The 20,651-nt window shown below is 40.6% G+C and overlaps 1 long non-coding RNA gene across 1 annotated transcript in view; it reads right to left on the bottom strand.

The window, feature by feature from the left end:
- LOC138986790 (uncharacterized) overlaps positions 1-20,651 on the bottom strand; it is a 113,354-nt gene that overhangs the window by 48,990 nt on the left and 43,713 nt on the right. The window contains exon 2 of the long non-coding RNA XR_011463444.1: positions 13,508-13,628. This is a non-coding gene — a long non-coding RNA (uncharacterized lncRNA). The remainder of the gene's footprint in view (positions 1-13,507; positions 13,629-20,651) is intronic.

A 20,651-nucleotide genomic window follows, 5' to 3' on the forward strand; every position in this document is an offset into this window, starting at 1 on the left:
TTCCCCTCTTTGGATTTTCAGTAACTTGTTGGTTATTTAGAAATGTGTTGTTTAATCTCCATATGTTTGTGTTTCTTACAAAAAAAAATTATAATTTGTATTTTTAAAATTTGTGTTTTCTTACAAAAATTCTTGTAATTGATAACTAGTCTCATAGCATTGTGGTCAGAGAAGATGTTTGATACAATTTCAATTTTCTTAAATGTACTTAGGTTTGATTTCTGACGCAACATTTGGTCTATCTTGGAGAATGTTCAATGTGTACTTGAGAAGAAGGTGTATTCTTCTGCATTTGGATAGAATGTCCTGAAGATATCAATGAGATCCATCTCATCTAATTATCATTTAAGACTTGTGTTTCCTTATTAATTTCCTGTTTTGATGATATGTCCATTGGTGTGAGTGGGGTGTTAAAGTCTCCTACTATTATTGTGTTACTTTCAATTTCTCCCTTTATATGTATTAGTGTTTGTTTTATGTATGGAGGTGGCCCTATGTTGGGTACATAGATATTATGTCTTTTTCGTGGATTGATCCCTTGATCATTATGCAGTGTCCTTGTTCATCACTTGTAATCTTCTTTATTTGAAGATTTATTTTGACTGATATGAGGATTACCACTCCAACTTTCTTTTGCTTCCCATTTGCATGGGGTATATTTTTCCATGCTCTCACTTCCAGTCTATATGTGCCTTTAGGTCTGAAGCTAACTTCTGGTAGACAGCATATATATGGCTCTTTTTTATGTATCCATTCAGCCAGTCTGTGTCTTTTGATTGGAGGATTTAAGATGTACATTCATAGTAATTATTGACATATATGTTCCTATTGCCATTTTCTAGTTGTTTGGGGTTGATTTTGTAGGTCGTTTTTCTTCTGCTATATTTCATGACTATATATGTCCTTTTAACATTTGTTGAAAGCAATTTAGGTGGCACTGAATTCTCTTAAATGTGCTTGTCTGTAAAGCTTTTTATTTTTCCATCATTTTGAATGAGATTTAGTTGGATACAGTAATCTTGGTTGTAGATTTTTCCTTTTAAGTACTTTAAATATGTCCTGCAATTGCCTTCTGGCCTGCAGAATTTCTTTTGAAAGATCAGCTGTTAAGTATATGGGGTTTCCTTTGTAGGTTTCTGGTTGCGTCTCCCATGCTGCTTTCAGTATTCTTTCTTTGTGTTTGCTGCTTCTGCTGCTGCTGCTAAGTCGCTTCAGTAGTGTCTTACTCTGTGCGACCCCACAGACAGCAGTCCACCAGGCTCCCCTGTCCCTGGGATTCTCCAGGCAAGAATACTGGAGTGGGTTGCCATTTCCTTCTCCAATGTATGAAAGTGAAAAGTGAAAGTGAAGTCGTTCAGTTATGCCCAACTCTTAGAGACCGCATGGACTGCAGCCTACCAGCTTCCTCCATCCATGGGATTTTCCAGGCAAGAGTACTGGAGTGGGGTGCCATCGCCTTCTCCGTCTTTGTGGTTAGTCTTTGTTAATTTGATTTGTATGTGCCATGGCGTGTTTATCCTTGGGTTTATCTTTTATGGGAGTCTCTGTGCCTTTTGGGCTTGATTGGTTATTTCCTTTCCTATATTGGGGAATTTTTCAACTATAATTTCTTCATAAATTTTCTCATTTCTTTTTCCTTTCTTCTTCTGTCATTTCAGTTCACTTCAGTCACTCAGTCATGCCCAACTCTTCGCACTTCACGAATCACATCACACCAGGCCTCCCTGTCCATCACCAACTCCCAGAGTTTGCCCAGACTTATGTCCATTGAATCGATGATGCCACCTAGCCATCTCAAACTCTGTCGTCCCTTTCTCCTCCTGCCCCCAATCCCTCCCAGCATCAGGGTACTTTCCAGTGAGTCAACTCTTAGCATGAGGTGGTGAAAGTATTGGAGTTTCACTTTCAGCATCACTTCTTCCAATGAACACCCAGGACTTATCTCCTTTAGAATGGACTGGTTGGATCTCCTTGCAGTCCAAGGGACACTTAAAAGTCTTCTCCAACACCACAATTCCAAAGCATCATTCTTCGTTGCTCAGCTTTCTTCACAGCCCAACTTTCACATCCATACATGACCACTGGAAAAACCATAGCTTTGACTAGACGGACCTTTGTTGACAAAGTAATGTCTCTGCTTTTTAATATGCTCTCCACATTGGTCACAATTTCCCTTCCAAGGAGTAAGCATGTTTTAATTTCATGGCTGAAATCACCATCTGCTGTGATTTTGGAACCCCCCAAATTAAAGTCTGACACTGATTCAACTGTTTCCCCATCTATTTCCCACGAAGTGATGGGACCAGATACCATGACCTCAGTTTTCTGAATGCTAAGCTTTAAGCCAACTTTTCCATTCTCCTCTTCCACTGTCATGAAGAGGCTCTTTGAACTCCAGGATTTGTTGATAGATAGGGAAACCTACTGTGCTGCGATTCATGGGGTCGCAAAGAGTTGGACATGACTGATCGACTGAACTGAACTGAACTGATGGCAACAATACATTTATACAAATATACAAATATTATATAATAACCATCCTCCAGTTAAAACAAATACAAATTTTAAAATATTAATGAAAGAAGAAAGGGGGAAAAAAAAAACAGGCACAAGGAACTTTGCTCTGTGCTCTGTAGTGTTCAAAGGCAATCCAAAAATTAAGGCATCTATATATGCATATAATTGATTCAATTTGATGCACAACAGAAGCTAATGCAACATTATAAAGCAAGTTTCACTTCACTTCACTTCAGTCGCTCAGTTGTGTCCAAGTCTTTGGGACCCCATGAATCGCAGCATGCCAGGCCTCCCTGTCCATCACCAAGTCCCAGAGTTCACTCAAACTCATGTTCATCGAATTGGTGATGCCATCCAGCCATCTCATCCTCTGTCATCCTCTTCTCCTCCTGCCCTCAATCTCTCCTAGAATCAGGGTCTTTTCTAATGATTCAGCTCTTCAGATGATGTGGCCAAAGTACTGGAGTTTCAGCTTTAGCATGATTCCTTCCAAAGAACACCAAAGACTGATCTTTAGAATGAACTGGCTGGATCTCCTTGCAGTCAAAGGGACTGTCAAGAGTCTTCTCCAACACCACAGTTCAAAAGAATCACTTTTTTGGAGCTCAGCTTTCTTCACGGTCCAACTCTCAAATCCATACATGGCCACTGGAAAAACCACAGCCTTGACTAGACTACCTTTGTTGGCAAGGTAATGTCTCTGCTTTTGAATATGTTATCTAGGTTGGTCATAACTTTCCTTCCGAGGAAGGAAATTTTAATTGCATGGCTGCAATCACTATCTGCAGTTATTTTGGAGCCCCAAAAAATAAAGTCTGACACTGTTTCCACTGTTCCTCCATCTATTTGCCATGAAGTGATGGGACCAGATTCTATGATCTTAGTTTTCTGAATGTTGAGCTTTCAGCCCACTTTTTCATTCTCCTCTTTCACTTTCATCAAGAGGCTTTTTAGTTCATTTTTAGTTCATTTTCATTTTCTGTCTTAAGGGTGGTGTCTTCTGCATATCTGAGGTTATTGATATTTCTCCCAGCAACTTTACTCCCATTAAAAAAAAAAAAAAAGTTTTAAAAATATTACAATTGAACTGTACCTCCAGCAGTGAATAAATAAATGGATCCCCCATTTGCAATATATGTGTCCTTGAGGGCATTATGCTAATTAAAATATATTCCTATAACTTTATCAACCCTTGATATTGTTAGTTAAAATACCTGAGTTATAGAAACAGAGAATAGAATGCGATTATTAGGGGTTAGTGGAAATAGATGGTGATTGTCCAAGTTACCAACTTTTAGTCATAGGTTGAATAATCTTGTTAAGGAAGATCCTTCAGTAGTTGCTGGACGGACATGGAGCTTAGCTTTCCTTAGCTCAAGAAAATATTAGTGAATTTAGAAGTTCAGCTCGACCAACAATAGGACTCTGAGTAGAGTGTAGTAAATGTTTATTGAAATATTTTCCCAGGGCCTTCCAAGTCCACTGGACTTCGACTGAGTGGCAAGCAGCAGAGTTTGTGGAAAGTTTACAGACTGTGTCTTTATGAGGGTCAGATCCCTTGCTAGAGCCACTCTCTGACCTGGCCCAGGGTACAGAGCAAGAGCCAACCTTTCCCATCCCTACATATATACCAAATGCATGAGATAATCTACATGGATCACAGTCTATGGAACCCCACCCCACATTTGGTTAGACTTAGGAGACTGAGGGACAGCTGTGTGCTGTGCAACTGGCTCCCTCATTTAAGATGACTGGGCAGGGTAGGGAGACCTTGGTAAGAGGAGAGAATAGAGTACTGAGAACTACCTCTTCATCTGGGACTGGGCACCGGTGGGAGGACTAAGACTGGGAACTGGATGAATGCTCCCAAATTGGTTACCACCTCTTCCTAACCAGGACCCTGGAGGGTGAAAGTCAGCCTTGCACCTTTTCCTTTCAAACTATGGAATAATATCTATTTTGCTAGAGGCTTACATGATCACAGCTAACTCAATGTGACCTTACTTCAAAAACTGAGGATCTGACAGATAAAAGTTTGGGGCAGCTAGTAAGACCTTCCCTCATCTTTCCTACGTGTGGGCTTTGCTTAAAGCTTTTGGGGAGTTCAAGATTTTTAAGGGCATAAAAAACCCATTTCCTTACATGGCCCTGCAATTAAACTCTGCTTTAAAGTCCAATATTCTGCTATTGCTTGGCCTAACTATGTTGTATACATGATTTTTTGTTAATAGTAGCACCTTATCTCTCCAATTCTTTAGAGGGTAAGAGATTATCAGAGAGAATGCCTCATTCCAAAACTTCGGTCGGTCATAAAAACATGTGAAATTTATCATTCTTCTGTAGAAAGCAAATTAGCAAACACTGATGGCTACCCCAAGCCCCAGGTGAATTTGAGACAAAATAACAGTGACTAATGTTGTCATAATGTCCATGGTGTTAGTAATGCCATCCAAATATATCATCCTCTGTCATCCCATCCCATCCTCTTCCAGCCTTCAATCTTTCCCAGCCTCAGGTACTCCTTTAATGAGTCAGCTTTTCACATCAGATGGCCAAAGTATTGAAGCTTCAGTTTCATCATCAGTCCCCCCAGTGAATATTCAGGACTAAATTTTCTAGGATTGGCAGGTTTACTCTTTTTGCTGTCCAAGGGGTTCTCAAGAGTCTTCTGCAACACCACAGTTCAAAAACATCAATTCTTCAGGACTCAGGTTTATTTATTTTCCACCTCTCTTGTCCATACATGACGAGAGCAAAAACCATAACTTTGACTATATAGACATTGCCAGTAAAGTAATGGATCAGCTTTTTAATATTTCATCTTGAAGTTTCATAGAAGTTTTCTCCCAAACAGCAAATATCTTTTAATTTTATACCTGCAGTCACCATTTGCAGTGAATCTGCAGCCCAAGAAAATAAATTGTGTCATGGTTTCCATTGCTTTCCTATTTGCAATGAAGTGATGAGACCTAATCCAGTGATCTTAGCTTTCTGATAAATTGAGTTTTAAGTCAGATTTTTCACTCTCTTCTATCACTTTCAACCAGAGGATCATTAGTTCCTGTTCACTATCTGTCATAAGGTTGGTGTCACTGATATTTCTCCCTGCAATCTTTATTGCATCCTGTGCTTCATCCAGTCTGGCATTTCACAAAATGTACTCTGCATATAAGTTAAATAAGCAAGATGACAATATTCAGTCATGAAAAACTGCACTCCCAGTTTGGAACAGATCTGTTTTCCATATCCAGTTCTAACTGTTGCTTCTTAACCTGCATACAGATTTCTTGAGAGGCAGGTAAGGTGGTCTGTATTCTCACCCCTTTAAGAATTTGCAACACTTTGTTTTGATACACATAGTCAAAGGCTTTAACCAAGTCAGTAATTTGTTAGCATTCATATATAAAACATATCTTTTGTCTTTGGAAAACATTTAGTAGTTTGCTTAATATGTATGTCAATTTATAGTTTAATACTTATTCCATAATATGTTTTCTTTCAATTATGTCTTTGTCGAGAGGATTTCTAGATTGGAAAGAAAGTTTGAATTTTGTTTTTATCTGTATTACTCCTGAACAATCTGTTTTTCTTATCCAGGTGATTTCTAGGTTGGGGAGACCCAGTAAGTGGTAAGAACTCTGGGAGATAGGTAAATATGCAGTACTGACAGGTGGAAAGAAGAAAATCAATATAATGAATAAACTGTATTCTCTTATAGTTTGTATGTTGAGGACCTAACTCTGCACAATATGAGCAAAATATGAGCACATTTTCATTTATCTCTGCTGCTGCTGCTAAGTCACTTCAGTCGTGTCTGACTCTGTATGACCCCATAGACAGCAGCCCACCAGGCTCCCCTGTCCCTGGGAGTCTCCAGGCAAGAACACTAGAGTGGGTTGCCATTTCCTTCTCCAATGCATGAAAGTGAAAAGTGAAAGTGAAGTTGCTCAGTCATGTCCGACACTCAGCGACCCCATGGACTTCAGCCTTCCAGTCTCCTCTGTCCATGGGGTTTTCTAGGCAAGAGTACTGGAGTGGGATGCCATTGCCTTCTCCTCATTTCTCTCTGATCTACTTTAAAAATGGGACTTCTAAATAAGTATTTGGCTTAGTTCATGGGTTCTTTATAAGAAAAGGAGATCACTCACACAAAACACAGAGATATTACTATGTGAAGACAAAGTCAGAAAATGACCAGTCACAATAAAGAAGAAAACAAATCTGCTGATCTTTGATTACTGTCTTGATCCAGGATAGTCTGAGAAAACATTTAAGCTAGTGAAGAGCACCTGCTTATGGGAACCCTAGCAAAGTAATACATCCACATCCTTTTGAAAAGAGGTTTTCAATTTCAAATGAGGCCTCCTTTTCTTACGTAGGTTCCCAGGGAAGGGAAACTCGTAAAAAAAAAAAAATTATCTTACCCATCAACTGACTATCCTCACAGATTTCAAATGCTCTCTAAGAGTTTTTACTGTTTCTTCAGCTCTGTTAGAATATATTGCTATTTCATGGGTAAAGTTGACCAAGGAAATGTTAGAATGATCAGAATTTGCAAGATGTGGTAGAAGAAAATAAGCATACAAAGAAGGCAGCCTGCATAAAAAAGATACAGTCCTCCCCTTTTATCCTTACTATTGATTTTTTAAAAATAAATTTATTTAATGGAAACTAATTAGAGTATTGTATTGGTTTTGCCATACATCAACATGAATCTGCCATGGGTGTACATGTGTTCCCTATCCTGAACACCCTTCCCAGCTCCCTCCCATACCATACCTCTGGGTCATCTGTCTAAATCCTTAGGAGGCAAATTATAATGAAAAATGCATTGCTGCCTATTTCTTTATTGATGTCACAAAGTTATGATGTCCTGGCAACTGCAGCTCCCGAAACTTTCCTCAAAGAACACAGTAGGCTGAAGTAGCCATGGGGAAGCCTAGAGGATTATAAGTCTTTCCAAAACTTTGGAGCCACCTGGGCCCTTCCTGTAGACAGTTTGCTAAGTGTGCTGGTGTCACCTCCATGGCAGAATTTGTAGACTATGACTGCCGCTCTTATCATCAGACCTCTGGATTTCTGAGAACACCAAGAGAACAACATTCCAGCTTTCAAACTACATGTCTAAAAGTGAACAGGAATGCAATCCAGTTCAAAAAGAAGGGCTCCAACATATGGATATGTCCTCAACCCCATCAAGGGCTGTGATGAGAAGCAAAACCAGAGCTTCAGGCAAGGTAACCATTAACTTGTACAGCTATGCCAGGGACATATCACAAATTCTGATAAAGAATGCAGACTTTAAGTCCTCTGCCAGCTCAAAAAATTAGGCCAAAATCACATCTCAACATTCCATATTAGCCAAGTCTAAGACTCTGGACTGCAGCACATGAGGCCAAAGTCACTCTCAACTGAGCATATCTGGAGGTAACAGTACTAGGTACAGAACATTGTGGGAAGGACATCGCCCAAATGAAGTTAAAAAGCCTTTTGAGAGAAGTTGTTCATATACCAGATGACCCAGTCAATGTGATTCAAACCACTAATAATATCCACAAGGCAATGCAAGGTCCTCCTATTGAACTTTATTATGAAGTTCCAGTGCATGCCTGTCTGCAGTCTCTAATTCTATTTCCACAAATGTTTTCATTCAATCAGCAGACATTTCAATTGTCCAGCAGACACAGACAATTGTCAGACACTCATATAAGATGATGAAGAATGCAAGAATGGAGAATCTTTACAAGGCAAGGAGCAGAGAATGCTACAGGTTGATGAGAAGGTGAATTTGGAGCAGAGAATGAAACAGAGATTTCAAAGCTATGATCTAGATTTTGAGGTTGTGGGAGCTGCTCCACACATGGCTGCAGGCCGTGGGGACATATTTCAAAATACAATAAAAATATGGTCTCTGGCCTTAGTAAGCTTTTACAGTCTTACTGCTTCTGAATACTAGACAAGAGCAACTGCAGTGCAACTGCTCAGAATACATGAGATATTATTTCAGGGGTGGGGCTTCCAGAAGACTTGCTCTATCAGAGTTGTTCAAACACAACCATATTTAATAGAGCTGGAGCTAGCTTCATCAATATATAGAGGTTCTCCTAAGCATATTTCAACTACAAGATCATATAAACACATATCTTGGATTTCACTTTCTTTCTCTTTGAGTATTCCTCTACTTGTACAAAAAGAATACAACAGTTAACTTGGAAATCTCATTTTTGTATTAGGACTTTTCTTTCACTTCCAAGTGGATCAGTTGTGCTGAATGACTTCTGTCACTAAATATGGCCTGTTTTATAGTAACTCCCAAGATGCTGCAGTCAGGGCACAGGTTTGGTCAGAAGCCAGGGATACCCTGGGTGGCACTTCTCCGAGCCAAGTGATCCTTCCTTCTCTGATGATTTTTCTGCCTCAGTTGAACATAGGCCCTGTGGTATTTCTCATTTCCAGAGTTCAGTTCCATCTATAGGGCTGCCAGCACCTCCAGCCCCTTCAGAGCAGGTCAGTCACTAGGGATTCCTGGACTTGGTAGTGCCTGGCTCTGCTCCTCTGGTTTCTCCTGCCCTTGTGAGGACAACTGCTCCAGCTCCCCATGTGCCACCACCTCCACCTTCACATGTGCCACCATCTCTACCTTCCTCATGATCTCTTCCACCAGCAGTTGAACTTCCTGCCAGATCCCCACTACCTCTTTCTCCTCCACAGCTTTGTCTTCTTCCATCACCTCCACCCTGAAGAGGGTGGACTCTTTGCCTCACAAGCCACCTTGTGCCTACAACCTCCCTGTGGCCATCAGCATGAGAGCAGGTTCCAGGGCCCCTGCCCCTTGAAGTCCAGGGCTCACAACTAAGATGACCCAGTGTCCTGGGGTGTTCTGCCTTACTCTGGCAGTGTCTCACTCTCCATGTGGCCCTGACTGCAGCTCTAAGCTAGGGCAGCTGTGAAGGGGATGGTCATGCCAGCCCAGCTCGTTGCCTGCATAGCTGGTCAACAGGCTGCCATCACATTCTGCCAAGAGCTAGCTCCTTCTGGGGGGTGCACTGAGACTGAAGAATGTGATTGGGAAGGTCTGGGGCACAGTACACATGCACCAGCAGTGATAGCCTAGGCAAACGAGCCCCCTAGGCTGATGGAGCTGTAAGTCATAAGGAGGCTGCTGGACCCAAATCTCAAACAATAATTGAGATGGTAGTGGGTGGCACCCTCCAGGGACATGTCCCTAGTCCAGGAGTTGCCCCTGGTCTCCAGGAGCTCCAGCAATGGTGGGTGGCAGGCTCTGCTGCACTGTGCACATGCCTCCAGGTACCTTGCCTATCTTCCATCTGGCACTACCTGGGTGCATGCTGACATTGACTTGGCATCCAGAAATTCAAAAAATGTGTTCCTGCTCACATATCCATAAAGCATAACTTCCCTGTCCCACAGGACCTTCACCTGGGGTGGTCTCCCAAAGTGTCCAATGAAAGGCAGGGGGTAATTTGACTAGATAAAGTTTCTTCCAGTGGACAGACAAACTGACACTGTCTAGATGATTGCAGTGTGGGTACAGCTGAACCCATCCCAGCTTTGCTACAGTTGAACTCCTTTACTTGGGTGCTCCAAAGCCATACAGTACAGATTTCTCTATGTGTCTCTCTGTCTGTGCTTCTGGCATGCACTCTTTTCCTGCCCATCTTTCTGTATGTGCTAGTAGGAGCCTGTGTTTGTGTGTCTCTGTTGCTCTAACTGATGTTGTTGCCCTCTGCCACTCTCTGGACACTAAAGCTCAGAAAGGACATTTAACCTTGGCATGACTCAAAGTCCTCTCCCCCTGTGTGAGCTGCACCCATGGGAGATCAGTCTTTGTCAGTCTATACATTTGGTGATGTTTTCTGAAATGTGAGAGGCAAAAATGGGTGATCTCTGCTGAAGAGGACAGGCCTCACTCCCTTTTTTGCATGGTAGATACAAACACTGCACACAACTAAGGTGGCTTGGTCACACTTTGGGTAGATGGAGAAACAGGGCATGCTTTTGCTGACATAAGGGAACTCCCTGAACCTTGTTTAAAAAGACCAGTCAGTGAGGTTTTTTAAGAGGTCCCTGTTAAGGCCCATGACTCAATCAGAGCCAGAGGTATTGAATTCTGCCTATTTACCATATACAAGCCCTTTCAAAGTAGCTCTGTTCTTATCCAGCCTCCAGGTGAGAACACATGGCAGCCTACCCTGTCTCCCCAGCCCTTTGGGGTCTGGAGAGGAGTGAGAGGATCAACCTAAGATATCCTTTGCATAGAATGATAATAAAACATTCTGCAAAGAGTTTAAAGAGTGATGTTTCAAACTCGCAAACTCTGCAGGTAAAAGCTGCGTATGCTACAGTGCCCATCAGTCTCTGAAAGCTTACAAAAAATGGCAAGGTGTGCTCATGCCTGGTTATGTTGAGGAAGAATGCTCCTGCACTTGAGAAGGGCAGAAAGGTCTTTATAGTTGGGTGTCCAGTGGTCTGTAGATCACACCCCACTTTTGTGCCTGGGAATGGACCCCTTTCAGTTTCTCAAATTCTTTGCATACTCCCTGACCTCCCCCAGGTGTTTTCTTCCTGCCTCTCCTTTCTGCCAGGGATCCAGGGTACAGAAGCACATTTTCATTTATAGCTTGCTCCCTCGATGAAATTCCTGGGCTCATTTCCCTGGCATTAGTGCTTTTGCTGACCCAATGTCTATATACCTTACACAAGTTCTTTCACTTTTTCAGTACCCATTTTCCATCACCTGGCAAGGCCAGTTCCAACAACTCTCCCCACAGGTGTGCCAAAGCATACACACAACCCTGAAAGTAACCTTGCACATATAAAGAATACACCAGGATAACAGATTTGGTAAGGATCCTTTATTTTTTGTCCTGGTCATTTTCTTTCACTCATTCATTGATAAAGCCAATGTCCTTGGTACTTCTATTATTTATCCTGGAAGGATACACAATCTTGGTATTTGATGGTGAGGAAGATTACTGGCATAGAAGTGGTCAGGGTTGTAAGTGCTAGCCATGGAGAACTGACTGATGTGCTCCTGTGTTCTGTACTCTCCCATCATGCTGGACAAGTTTACACTGGCAATCACGTTGCCATGATTCAATTCCCTGAGCTTTCCTTTCAGGAACCACACAGAAATGGACAGGGACTTAGCACTGAGCTGACTTACAGCACATCTATCTTAGCCTGCACCCCTCAAGAACATTCTTTGTCAATGCTGTGCCCTTGTTGCAGTCCCAACACGCCCAGGCCTGCAACCTTCTATGTGAGGTTCCCCTGGTCTTCCTAACTGCATTTTCCTCTTTGCAACTGTTTCTCTATTCCCAAAAGTGTTATCTCCCTGTACCAAGAAAAGGTCAAATAAATGGCTGGTTTTCCAAGAGGCCAAATAGAACATTTCAGGCCAAAGATTCTGATACAATTTTGTGAAGGAGATGCATATGGATCCCAAGAGTCCTGCCAAAACAAGGCACTGAACGTAAGGCTAGAATGTTAAGGGGCCTTCCTTCCCATTGGTTCTGCTCTTTACTACTATCCACACACAGAGCCCCCACACAGATGGCATCCTGGGAAGCCAACCCACTCTAGACTCATAGCTCATGCCTCTCAAAGCCTTAATCCCCACCAGGCATTACTGACTTACTAAATGCCAAGTTTCTCATTCTGTAGCCCTTATGAGGCTGTCATAGCTCTGCCTACAGCTAAAGTATCCCTGATAGCCTACACAGCATGTGGTCCATGGATCCCAGATTATGGTTGGGCTGAGTACATCCAAGACATTCATTTAGATTACAGGTTCCCTGTGAGAGTCATGTGCTGTGAATCTCCTTCAGGATGCCCATTACAAAATCAGAAATTCTGCTTCAGCGAATTAGACAGAACCCTCCCTCAGGTGCAAACCCACACCATTGTCCCTCTGCCCTTACAGACAAGGATGAGAACACAGAGAAAGGTAGGAATTCACATCACAACTTGTGGCACAAGCAATTGGGCATCTTTGGAAGGACAGCTATTCCCTAATTCCTGGAGCCTTAAACCAGCCGGCTCTGAACTTCTCCTTTTCTCTCTCTTTCCTAGGGCCCATGCATGCAAATCTTGCTGCATCACTGTTCCTGCATTCATAGGGACACAGGCAAAGGGGTACAAACACACATCTCACACATGTACTTTCCTCACATTTCTGCACTGCCAAGTAAGCTGGAAGTGCCAAGATGGATTTCAAGTTCACACACTGTCTCTTCTAGGATGCCTGGCATTTTATACTGAGCACCTAACTTAGCAAGTCATTTGCCTCACATGGTGCCAGTATGTGCCACTTGGGGAAGGTGTGTGCTGGCTGACAGGTTAATAATCCCAGGCAGCACTAGCCTGAGCTCTTACACTGTTTCCTTCTCACATGTGGAACTAGTCTCTAGGGCATCAGGCTCTCTGTGCCTCCTCCTCTCAGTCTCTGCCCTTTTCTGAAGAACCTTGACCTCTTCACAATCTTGGATCCTGCCCTAGTCACATCCACCATTTCCACATGGCAGCCAATGCCCCCACAGACTGAGGGGTCCACAGACAGTGGTTCTGAAACCCCTCAGCACTTGATTTACTCTGGTTGATAACTCAAACCCTCCACTCTCTCTTACTGATACAAACACAGACAACGACACACGATAAATTGTGAGCTTGTTTATGTCTCCTGATGTAATTGCAGATTTGTGGACCCACTATCTGCAGTAGCCACTGGCTCTCCTTTCCTCATTCCTGTTCTGGGCAGAGGCATCGCAGAGTTGTGTAAAACTAGTCTCCCCTGGTCTGTGGATGCCTCATTCTTCCTCTTCTGATTGTTCCACATCTCATGTTCTTTCACCATCTCTGTGTTTGCAATGGGCCAGACATTTGCACACACACACAAACACAAGTGACACAATACACACGTGCAAGGCACAGGGACACAAACACAAAGAGGGAATTCATGTGTCCATACCTGAAAAACCAGTGGTTTATACAAACTATAGAGATTTCTTATTTCTTATAGGAAAATTTCCATTCTGATCTTCAAATGTGAATTACAGAGAAATCCAGCATCCATGAAAGAAATCCAGCATCTATACAAAAAAAAAAAAATTTTTTTTCTAAAAAGTACAGAGAATTCCATATTTCAGGGTAGAAAATCATCTTTTCATATGTATAAGAAATATGAAGAGTTCTATATTTCATAAAGGAACAGTGGTACCCATATTTTCATTTGTGTAATAGAGATGATTCCAATACTATATTGGTCCTCTGTATTTAAGTAAACCAGCACCAATGTTTTCATGTGTGAAATATAGAGAATTCTATGTTTTATGTAGAAAATCACCAGCCTGATTTTCATACATGAAATATACGGAATCCCAAATTTTCATGGAGTGAAAAAATAATTCAATAGTTCATGAAGTAAAGAGAGCATTGAGATTTTCATACATAAAATGTAGAGAATTCCATTTTTAATTGTGTAAAAAAAAACAGATTTTCATATATGAAATATAGAGAATTCCATACTTTATGTAGTTAAATGGGTGTGCAGATTTTGATATGTGAAATATATAGAACTGCAGATTGCTTCTGGGGAAATGGTACCCAGTTTTTCCTATGTGATATACAAGGATGTGAATACAAGATGTTCAATACTTCCTATAGGAAAATTTGAGATTTTCATATGTGATACAGTATTCCATATTTCATGTAAAAAATGGGTGGCCAGATGTCAAATGTGATATATAGAGAATTCCACATTTCAAGTGGGAAAACTGGTACCCATATATTCATATATGAAATATAGACAGCTCAATAATTTTGTTACAAATATCTGACCTGAGATTTCCTTATATGAAAATCTCATAGGTCATGTACGAAAACCTGTTCATAGATTTCTATATCTGAAATGTAGAGATTTCATGGTACATGTAAGAAAATTTGTTCCCAGATTTCTATGTAAAATATAGAAAATTACATATTTATGTTAGAAAATTTTATTAAGATTTTCATATATGAATTACACAGAATCCCATATATTGATATAGCAGAAAAATTTTTGCTCTAATTATCTACTGTAAAATATACACAATTCCATATTTCATTTAGGAAAACTTCTAATGTGATGTCTACACTTGAAACACAAAATTCCATATATCACACATGAGAATCTATGCCTACAAAGCCTGTACTAATATGCTTATTTTGAAGTACAATGAGTTTGATATTTAATGAAGGAAAGCTAATGTTCATATGTTCAAATATTAAACAGAATTCCATATATTATGTAGGAAAATGTGCAGCAGATATTCTCAAGTGTAATATGAAGACCTTAATATTTCATTCCAGATTTTCATATATGGAATATTGTGAATCCTATATTTATGCATGAAAATCTGTGCCTAGATTTTCATTTTTTAAATATAGAGACTTACATATTTAATGTGGAACAAACAGCATATGTATTTTCATATGTGAAATATAGAGTATTCTATACTTAAATCAAGGAAATCTGTGCTCAGATTTTTTTTTTTAATCTGAAATATAAACTGTTCCAATTTTCATGTAACTTAATCCCTTCTAGACTGTCATTTGTGAAATTTTCATATTTCAGGAATTAAAATTTGCTAAGGGAATTTCATGTTTGAACTGTAGAGAATTACATACTTCTCAGAAAATTCAATTGAGTAGCTCATTTATTAAATATGAATTTCTATACTTCAAGCAGGAAATTGTGTGCTCAAATTTTCCTATGTGAATAACAAAGAATTTTATATTCATGGAGGAAAATATATACACACATATTCATGTGAAACATACAGTAATCCATACATCGTGACCAAAAGTCTAAAGCTAGATAATTAAATGTGATACAGATTTCATACTTCATGTGGAAAAACCTGCACCTGTATTTTCATATGTGAAATATAGAAAACTGAATATCTTATGCAAGAAAATCATCATTCAGGTTTGCACATGAATGACACAGAGCAACCAAAGGCAGTGCTCTGGAATAACCCAGAGGAATAGGGTGGGAAGAAAGGTATGGGAGAGCTTAAAGATCTGTAGGACACATGTACGCATATGGCTCATTAACACTGATGTATGGTAAAAACCATCACAATATTGCATAGTAAACATCATCCAGTTAAAATAAATTAGTTTAAATTATTTAAAAAATAAGAAGAAAGAAATGTATAAGGATTTCTATACAGTGCTCTGTGTTGGCCTAAATGGGAAGGCATTCCAGGAGGGAAGGGATTTACATATGCATATAATTGATTCATTTTGATGTACAGCAGAAACTGATACAAGATTATAAAGCAACTATACTCCAATAAAAATCATTTTAAAATATTGCAATTCAACCTAGGAAGACAAAAACTTTATCATCACATGACATTGTTAGTTAAGGCCCTTGGGCCTTGGGCTGGGTAATGAACTGTGGCGCTTGGACAAGCCTGAGGACAGGCTGTGTCTTGCAGAGTCCCGGAGCCCTTGCTGGAGCCACTCAGTGGCCTGGCCCAGGTTTCAAAGCAACGGCCACCGTGTCCCATGCCCACCTCCATGTCCGAATGGTTGTGGCAATGTCCATGGGTCACAGTCTACAGGACCGAGCTCCCCATTTGGGTAGACGGAGGAGGCTGAGGGTCAGCTGCGTGCTGGGTACCTGGCTCCCTCATGGCAGGTGGCCGGGCAGTGTGTGGGGGCCTTGGTAAGAGGAGGGCACAGAGAAAAATATTTTCCACTCCATGAACTTCAGCACGTTAGGCTTCCCTGTCCTTCTCAATTTCGATGAGCAGGCTCCAATTCAAGTCCATTTAGTCGGCGATACCATCCAACCATCTTGTCCTCTGTCATCTCCTTCTCTTCTTGCCTTCAGTATTTCCCCACATCAGGGTCTTTTGCAATGAAATGGCTCTTCACATCAGGTGGCCAAAGCATTGTGGCTTCAGCTTCGGCATTAGTCCCCGCAATGAATTAATTAAGGACTGATTTCCTTTAGGATTGATTGGTTTGATCTCCTTGCAGTCCAAGGGACTCTCAAGAGCCTATTGCAATACAATTGAAAAACATCAGTTCTTTGACACTCAGCTTTCTTCCTGGTCCAACTCTCACACCCATTCACAACTACTGCAAAAAGCATAACTGATTAAACAGACATGTGTCAGTAAAGTAATGGGCCTGCTTTTTAAAATGCTGTTTAGGTGTGTGATAGCTTTTCTTCCAAAGAGCAAGCATGTTTAAGTTTCATTGCTACACTCAAAAGCAGTGATTTTGGAGCCTGCCCACCACCCTCCCCCCACATCGCCCCCACCAAAATAAAGTTGGTCACTTTTTCTGTTTTCTTATCTATCTGCCCTGTAGTGATAGGTCCAAATGCCACAGTCTTAGTTTTTTGTATGTTGAGTTTTAAGGCTGGATGACATCTCCGACTGGATGGACGTGAGCTTGAGTGAACTCCGGGAGCTGGTGATGGACAGGGAGGCCTGGCATGCTGAGATTCATGGGGTCTCAAAGAGTAGGACACGACTGAGTGACTGAACTGAAGTCAACATTTTCACTCTCCTCTTTCACTTTCAGCAAGAGGTTCTTTAGTGCCTCTTCACTTTCTGTCGTAAGGATGGTGTTATCTTCATATCGAGGTTATTTTTATTTCTCCCTGCAGTCTTCATTCCAGCTTGTGCTTCATCCAATCCTTTATTTCTCATTATGTATTCTGCATATGTTAAGTAAATAAGATGTCGATATTTAATCTTCACATGCCTGCTACTGCTAAGTCACTTCAGTCGTGTCTGACTCTGTGGGACCCCATAGATGGCAGCCCACCAGGCTCCTCCATCCCTGGGATTCTCCAGTCACGAATACTGGAGTGGGTTGCCATTTCCTTCTCCAACCCTTTTCCTAATTTGGACCAGTCCATTATTCCATATACAGTTCAATATGTTGTTTCCAAACTTGAATTCAGAAGTCCCAGGAGGCAGGGAGGTAGGTGGTCTGGTATTACCATCTATTTAAGAATTTTCCAGATGGTTGTGATGGTTGTGACTTAACACAGTCAAAGTCTTTAGCATAGTCAATAATTTGCTGGATCTTTAGCATAGTCAATAATTTGCTGGATCTGGATGAAGCACAAGCTATAATCAAGATTGCTGAGAGAAATACCAATAACCTCAGATATGCAGACGACACCAACCTTATGGCAAAAAGTGAAGAACTAAAGAGCTTCTTGATGAAAGTGAAAGAGGAGAGTGAAAAAATTGGCTTAAAGCTCAACATTTAGAAAACTAAGATCATGGCATCTGGTCCCATCACTTCATGGCAAATAGATGGGGTAACAGTGGAAACAGTGACTGACTTTATTCTTTTGAACTCCAAAATCACTGCAGATGGTGATTACAGTCATGAAATTAAAATACACTTACTCCTTGGAAGGAAAGTTATGACCAACCTAGACAGCATATTAAAAAGCAGAGGGATGGTATGGGGAGGGAGGTGGGAAGGGGGTTCAGGATTGGGAAAACATGTACACCTGTGGCAGATTCATGTTGATGTATGGCAAAACCAATAAATATTGTAAAGTAATTATCCTCCAAATAAATAAATAAATAAATAAGAAAGAAAATGGAAAATAAAATAAAACTATTCTATCCCCCCTCCAAAAAAAAAAAAAAAAAAGCAGAGACATTACTTGTCAACAAATGTTCATCTAGTCAAGGCTATGGTTTTTGCAGTAGCCATGTGTGGATGTGAGAGTTGGACTATAAAGAAAACTGAGCCCAGAAGAATGGATGCTTTTGAACTGTGGTGTTGGAGAAGATTCTTGAGAGTCCCTTGGACTGCAAGGAGATCCAACCAGTCCATCCTCAAGAAGATCGGTCCTGGGTGTTCATTGGAAGGACTGGTGTTGAAGCTGAAAGTACAATACTTTGGCCACCTGATGCAAAGAGCTGACTCATTTGAAAAGACCCTGATGCTCTGAAAAACTGAGGGCAGGGGAAGGGGATGACAGAGGATGAGATGGCTGGATGGTGTCACAGACTCAGTGGACAGGAGTTTGGGTAAACTCTGGGAGTTGGTGATGGATTAGGAGGCCTGGCATTCTGTGGTTCATGGAGTCACAAAGAGTTAGATACAACTGAGAGACTAAACTGAACTGAAGTACAAAATATATATTTTGTCTTTGCAAAGTGCTAGTAGTTTGCTTATCATATGCATCACTTTTTTTTTTCCCTCTCACATAACTGCTTTCAGGGTTGAGAAGACCCAGTTAGCAGGTTGAAATCTGTGACACAGATGAATTTACTTCAGTACCAAGTAAAAAGACAGAAATCATTATTATGAATATGATGTATCCTCTGAAAATTTTTATGTTGAAGACCTAAATATCTCTATTTGTACTTAGTCAAAATATGAGTATACTGTCATTTCTTTCTGACCCTATTTGGATATAGGACCTCTAAATAGGTAGTTAATACAATAGTTTCTCTGTAAGAAATGGTGATCAGTCACAGAAAAAACAAAGAAATTACTATGTGAAGAAAAAGGCAGAAGATGGACAGTAACAATCCAGAAGAAGAAAAAAAAAAATCTGCTTACCATTTGATTACTGGCTTGATCCCCAGAAGTCTGAAGGAAAAAATTATTTAAGCTAACTGATATGATATGGTACACCTTGATATAGCAACAGAAATACCCACAGATTCTTTGAAAAGAGGCTTAAATTTCAAATGAGATCTCATTTTCCTACCTATGTACTGAGGGAAAGGAAACTAGTAAATAACTCTCTTACCAATAATCCTTACAGATTCCTAATGCTCCCTAAGAATTTTCAAGTTTCTTTAGAGACTCAACTGGGCTATAATTTATTCCTATTTTATGGGTAAATTTGACCTAGGGAAAATTAGAATGGGAATAATTTACAGGAACTGGTAGAAAAAATAAGCATATCAGGAAGGCTTTCTGACCTCATCAGAAAGATACAGTTCACTGCTTTTAGCCTTACCATAGATCTCTTTCTAAATCCCTAGGAGACAAAGGGTAGTGACCAAGGAATTGCTGGCTATTTCTCCAGTGAAGTCACAAAATTTTGATGTTGTTGCAACCTTGCCTCCCTAAGCTATATAAAGACGTTAGGCTGTAGTAGCCATGGGGAAGTTTAGAGGATCTCAAGGCCTCCCAAGCCATTGGAACCACCTAGGCCTTTTCTCCAGACAGTTTGCCAGGCATGCTGGTATCACCTTCTCTATGGCAGAATTTGTAGTCTATTACCACCACACTTATCACCAGTCCTCTGGATTTATGAGAACCCCAAGAGATCACCATTCCAACTTTCAAACTACGTCTAGGAAAAAAAAACAGGAATATAATCCACTCCAAACTGACAGGCTCTACCCCATGTAGATGCATAGAATTCTCAACCCCAAGAAGGGCTGTAATTAGCAGAAAAACCACAGCTTCAGCAACCTCAACGTTAACACCCACAACTATGTCAGGGACATGTCACAAGTACTGATAAAGAGTGAAGATTTAAGTCCTCTACCAACTCAAGAAATTGTGACCCAAAATATGTTTGACCTTCCATCTTAGCCAAACCTAAAAGACAGACTCTGCACTACAGCACATCAGGCCAAAAGCATGCTAAACTGAGACTAGTTGAAGGTAAGAGTACTAGGTACAAGATATTTTGAAGAAGACATCCTCTCAGATTGAAGTCATATAAAAGTGTTTTGTTCTGCTTGAGAAAGAAAATGTCCATCTTCCAGATGACCTAGGAGATAGGATTCAGATCACTAAAAACATTCAACTTAGCCCTAACATAGTGCAAGGTCCCTCTATGGAACTTACTCAGAAAATTCTAGTGCAGGTCTATCTACAGCCTCCAATTTTCATTCCCCAAAGGTTTTCATTCAATCAGCAGACAGTTCAAAAAATGGAAAATGGCAAGTAATTCGTGGAAAACAATGAAGACTGCAAGAAAAGTGAATCTTTCCAGGATTACTGACAGATAATGCTACAGGTTGGTGATAAAATGGGAGAAGATGGAGAGGAGAATGAAGGGGAGACTTCAAAGCTAGAATCTGGCTTTTTGAGGTGGTGGAAGCTGCTCCACA

This window comes from Bos mutus, unplaced genomic scaffold (assembly GCF_027580195.1).
Source record: "Bos mutus isolate GX-2022 unplaced genomic scaffold, NWIPB_WYAK_1.1 CTG163, whole genome shotgun sequence".
In the NCBI taxonomy this organism is placed as follows: domain Eukaryota; kingdom Metazoa; phylum Chordata; class Mammalia; order Artiodactyla; family Bovidae; genus Bos; species Bos mutus.